Raw genomic sequence first — 6,153 nt, 5'->3', positions numbered from 1 at the left:
TGGTTCATACATAAACCCAACATCTGGGAATTGTGGTAGCAGCATTCAGAAACCACCCATTCAGGCCAACAATTTTGAACTCAAACCACAGCTAATATCACTTGTGGAGAATCATTGTTCATTTGGTGGGAGTGCTAATGAAGATCCAAACCAACATCTCACAAAATTCCTGAGAATTTGCGACACTGTGAAGTCCAATGGAGTCCAGGAAGATGCCTATAAACTGCTTTTGTTTCCATTTTCACTTAGGGACAAGGCAGCTAAGTGGCTGGAATCATTCCCAAGGGGGAGCCTAACAACATGGGATGAGGTGGAAAGCAAGTTTCTGGCACGTTTCTACCCCCCACAAAAGGTCAATAGGCTTCGATCTGAGGTTCAGATGTTTAGACAACAAGATGGTGAAACTCTACGAGGCATGGGAGAGATTCAAGGATTTGACAAGGAAATGCCCACCAGACATGTTCCATGACTGGGTGCAATTGCACATTTTCTATGATGGACTTTCTTATGAATCAAGGAAGGCTGTAGACCATTCATCAGGAGGTTCATTGAACAGGAAAAAGACTGTGGAAGAAGCCATTGAAGTGATTGAGACAGTGGCTGAGAATGAGTACTACTATGCTTCAGAGAGACACAACACTAAGAGAGTCATGGAGCTGAGCCATGTTGATACAATTTTAGCCCAAAACAAGGTGTTTGCCAAGCAACTAGCAGAGCTCACCAGGAAATTAGAAACAAAGCAAGTGGCTGCAATACACACACAAGATCAAGAGGAAGTAAGCACTGAAGGAGGTGATTGGGAAGAGGCCAACTATGTGGGAAACCAACAAAGGCAATCATATGATCCACATTCCAACACTTACAACCCAGGATGGAAAAACCACCCAAACTTTGGGTGGGGAAACCAGCAAAACCAACATAACAAGTCCACATACCAAAACTCCAACCAAAGATCATACCAAGCCACACAAAACACTTACTCCCAACCATCATATCATGGCCAAAATAATCAACCTACCCAACCTAATCTGAACCAACAATTTCAAGATCAATTAAACAGGATAGAAGGAATGCTAGCAACCATGAGTCAAGACATAACCGAATTGAAAGCCTTTAAGGAAGAAGTAAACTCTAACCTGCAAAACCAAGGAGCTGCCATCCAGAAGCTAGAAAATCAAATTATGTATTTGTCTAAGCAAACCCCTGGGCCAAGCGTTTCTCATGCTGCCAAGGCTATTGCAAGGGAAGAATGTAAGGCCATAACCCTCAGAAGTGGAAAGAATCTAAAGGAGATCTCAAAGGAAACCACAGAGGATGAAGCAAAGGAAAATGTGAGAGACAAAGAACAAGGACAATCTTTTACACCGTCTGCAACAAAAGAAAAAGAAAAAGAGGTCCTGAAGCCTTATACACCTAAAGCACCATATCCTCAACGTTTGATGAAAAGTGAAAAGGATGGCCAATTCTCCAGATTCTTGGAGATTTTCAAGAAGCTTCAAATCAACATTCCGTTTGCTGAGGCAATAGAGCAAATGCCACTCTATGCAAAATTCTTAAAGGAATTAATGACCAAGAAGAGAAGCTGGAGAAATGAGGAAACTGTGTTGTTAACTGAAGAATACAGTGCCATCATTCAGCACAAATTGCCTCAGAAATTGAAGGATCCAGGCAGTTTCCAAATCCCCTGCATCATAGGAGAAGTCATGGTGGAGAAGGCCTTGTGTGACTTAGGGGCCAGTATCAATTTGATGTCTCTAACAATGATGAGAAGAATGAAGATTGAGGAAACCAAACCAACAAGAATGGCCCTCCAATTGGCAGATCGAACTTTTAAATTCCCTCATGGGATAGTTGAGGATTTGTTGGTGAAAGTGGGAGATTTTATATTTCCTGCTGATTTTGTGGTGTTAGATATGGAGGAAGAAGCCAAAGCTTCAATAATTCTGGGAAGACCCTTCCTGGCTACTGCTGGAGCCATCATAGATGTACAAAAGGGTGAACTCACTCTTAGACTACATGACGAGAAATTGGTGTTTAACGTATTCAAGGCAATGAGCTATCCATCAGAATCACTAAAGGAATGCATGAGGGTGGATGTAGTGGACATTGCAATACAAGAAACCTTTGAGGAAACAACAAAGTGGCAGAGGAGGAGTTCACCAAGGATATTGAAGTTAGTGACATCAACGCTGCTGAAACAACCATGCCAAGCATGCCAGAGAGAGTGAAAGAAGAGAAGGAAGCACCAAAACCTGAGCTCAAAGCATTGCCCCCTAATCTCAAGTATGCATACTTGGGTAGTGATGAGAGCCATCCTGTTATCATTAGCTCTGCCCTGAACCAAGAACAAGAAGAAGAATTGATCAAGGTGCTACAAACTCATCAAGATGCCATTGGATGGACCCTAGCTGATTTGAAGGGGATAAGTTCATCCATATGCATGCATAAAATCCTGTTAGAAGAGGATGCTAGACCCTCCATTCAAGCTCAGAGAAGATTGAATCCCGTCATGAAAGAAGTGGTACAAAAGGAGGTCATGAAGTTATGGCAGGCAGGGGTAATCTACCCCATTTCTGATAGCCCATGGGTTAGTCCCATCCATGTAGTTCCCAAGAAAGGTGGCATAACTGTGGTGCCAAATGAGAGGAACGAACTCATACCCACAAGAACTGTCACTGGGTGGAGGATGTGCATAGACTACAGGAAACTCAATGAAGCCACCAGAAAAGATCATTTCCCACTCCCATTCATGGATCAGATGCTTGAAAGGCTTGCAGGACATGCTTACTATTGCTTTCTGGATGGATACTCAGGCTATAATCAGATAGTAGTTGATCCTAGAGATCAAGAAAAAACATCATTTGTTTGTCCATATGGAGTTTTTGCTTATAGACGCATGCCCTTTGGATTGTGCAATGCACCTGCCACTTTCCAAAGATGCATGCTGTCCATCTTTTCGGATATGATTGAAAAATTTATTGAAGTTTTCATGGATAATTTTTCTGTGTTTGGAGATTCTTTTCCTAGCTGCCTACACCACCTTGCCTTGGTGCTTAAGAGATGCCAAGAGATCAACCTAGTATTAAACTGGGAAAAGTGTCATTTCATGGTCACAGAAGGAATAGTCCTTGGCCACAAAATCTCTAATAGAGGCATTGAGGTGGACAGAGCTAAGGTGGAACTCATTGAAAAACTACCTCCACCGAGTAATGTCAAGGCAGTTAGGAGTTTTTTGGGACACGCTGGCTTTTACAGAAGGTTTATTAGAGACTTTTCTAAAATAGCCAAACCTTTGAGTAACTTGCTTGTCTCTGATACACCCTTTGTATTTGATAAAAATTGCATGCTAGCCTATGAACTTTTGAAGCAAAAACTTTCCTCTGCACCTATCATTGCCCCACCTGATTGGAACTTACCTTTTGAACTGATGTGTGATACATCAAACCTTGCTATTGGGGCAGTGTTAGGACAAAGGAAAGACAATTTGGTACATGTGATTTATTATGCCAGCAAAGTCTTGAATGATAACCAAAAGAACTACACAACCACTGAAAAAGAACTCTTGGCAATAGTCTTTGCATTTGACAAATTTAGATCCTATCTCATTGGATCTAAAGTCATTGTCTTCACTGATCATTCAGCTTTAAAATACTTACTTGCTAAACAAGAATCCAAACCAAGACTTATTAGATGGGTTCTTTTGTTGCAGGAATTTGACATCGAAATCAAAGACAAGAAGGGTGTAGAGAACAAGGTGGCAGACCATTTATCAAGGATACCATGTGAAGAAGGAAGCACACAAAGCACACATATAAATGAATGCTTTCCTGATGAACAACTCATGGTAATTCACAAAGCACCCTGGTTTGCAGACATAGCAAACTTCAAGGCCACTGGGAGTTTGCCGTTGGAATTTAACAAGCATCAAAGGAAGAAATTGGTAAATGATGCCAAATACTTCATCTGGGATGAACCATACTTGTTCAAAAAATGTTCGGATGGCATACTCAGAAGATGCATATCAGAGGAAGAAGGAAGGGAAGTCTTATGGGACTGCCATGGCTCCACTTATGGAGGACATTTTGCAGGAGAAAGAACAGCAGCTAAGGTGTTGCAGTGTGGTTTTTATTGGCCCACTATCTTCAAAGATGCAAAGGAACTAGTGAAGCACTGCCATGAATGCCAGAAAGCGGGGAACCTGCCAAAAAGAAATGAAATGCCACAACAATTCATTCTGGAACTTGAATTGTTTGATGTATGGGGGATAGATTTCATGGGACCCTTTCCCACCTCATACTCAAATAATTACATTCTTGTGGCAGTAGATTATGTCTCCAAATGGGTTGAAGCAATAGCAACTCCAACCAATGATAATAAGGTAGTCATGAACTTCCTCAGAAAACACATTTTTTGCCGTTTTGGGGTTCCAAGAACAATCATCAGTGATGGAGGAAGCCACTTCTGCAACAAACCATTAGAGACATTGCTTCTAAAATATGGAGTCAAACACAAGGTAGCCACACCATACCATCCACAGACAAGTGGGCAAGCCGAAATATCTAATAGGGAACTCAAAAGAATCCTGGAAAAGACTGTGGGAACTTCAAGGAAGGACTGGTCGATTAAGCTAGATGATGCTCTTTGGGCATATAGGACAGCTTTCAAAACACCAATTGGAATGTCTCCTTACCAACTAGTATATGGAAAAGCTTGCCATTTGCCACTGGAGTTGGAGCACAAGGCATACTGGGCCTTGAAACTTTTGAACTTGGACAGCAAAGCTGCTGGAGAAAGAAGGATGTTGCAAATTCAAGAGTTAGAAGAATTCAGAGCTGAAGCTTATGAGAATGCCAAAATTTACAAAGAAAGAGCAAAGAAGAAGCATGACAGCAACATAGCCCCAAGGAAATTTGAAGAAGGACAAAAAGTATTGCTCTACAATTCTAGGCTGAAGCTATTCCCAGGGAAGTTAAAATCAAGGTGGTCTGGACCATTCCTTGTCACCAAGGTCTCCCAATATGGACAAGTAGAAATCATGGAAGAAAAGTCACAACGAACCTTCACTGTGAACGGTCAAAGACTCAAACATTACTTGGGAGATGTGGAGGAGAAAGACAAGGTTAAATATCACCTCAACTGAGGAAGACAACCGTCAAGCTAATGACGTTAAAGAAGCGCTTGTTGGGAGGCAACCCAACCTGAGGTAATATCCCTTTGCTGTTTCTTTTATTTGTTTCAATAAAAAGGGTGAAGTAGTTTCTGTGCATTGCAAAGAATTAAGTTTGGTGTTTCACACCAAACAATGAATTCGTGGATCAATAATTCAAAGGGGAATGTGTGACTCTAAGTTTGGTGTTCCACCATAAAGATCAACTGAACACAACAACCTTTGAATCATATGAAAGGAACAACCATTCTAAGCAATCACAGAAATGCTTAAAATCCTTAGCAGCAACTTCATTCCAAGGAGAACTCAAGGATTCAAAGAACAGAGAAGTAAGTAGGAGACTAAGTTTGGTGTTCACACACCAACTTAAGACTCAGACACTTGCCCATACATAGTTGAGCTAACCACTCAAGTGCTTGAGAAGCAAGCAACTTCATCACTCTTTGCAGGAAAGGAAACAAGGATCTTAGAAAGAACATGAAGCAACAACTAGGAGAAGAAGGAGAAATCAAATTGTTCCTGGCAACAAAGAGAAAACAAGAAATTTCACAAGGTGGTGTTGTTCCTTGACAATTCTTTAAAAAGGGCAAACAAAAGCATGCTTGTTCTGGTATAAACTGAAATTGTTGAATCTTTCTGGAATGTAAAGTTTCTAGTATGTTTGTCTGTTTAGTGCTTTGAATAAAGTGAATGCCTAGATGTTTGGATATAACTTCACCTTCTTAAACAAATGTTTGCCATGCTTGTTCTATTTCCAAAAATAAAAGAAAAGTTTGAACAAAAGTAACTTGGCTCAATTAGTGACAAATCAAGTAGAATTAAGTGGTGGTATGCATGCTTGATTGTTTAGTCAGATCACTGGAAATAAAGTGTAGAATTATCATTTTTTGTGTAAAATTTGAAAACTGTCTATGGATCTTGAGGAATAAATGTCTTTGGCCATGAAAAAGAAAGAAAAAGAAGAAGAAAAAGCCACTGAAAAAAAA

General features: G+C 40.6%; 1 pseudogene; it reads right to left on the bottom strand.

Moving 5' to 3' along the window:
• Positions 1-358: 358 nt before the first annotated feature.
• LOC148552884 (small nucleolar RNA R71) lies at positions 359-460 on the bottom strand (annotated as a pseudogene).
• Positions 461-6,153: the final 5,693 nt, after the last annotated feature.

Source organism: Arachis ipaensis, chromosome B7 (assembly GCF_059453495.1).
Source record: "Arachis ipaensis isolate K30076 ecotype BB chromosome B7, ASM5945349v1, whole genome shotgun sequence".
NCBI lineage: Eukaryota > Viridiplantae > Streptophyta > Magnoliopsida > Fabales > Fabaceae > Arachis > Arachis ipaensis.
The sequence above is the reverse complement of the archived record's forward strand: the minus strand, read 5'-3'. Positions and strand labels throughout refer to the sequence as shown.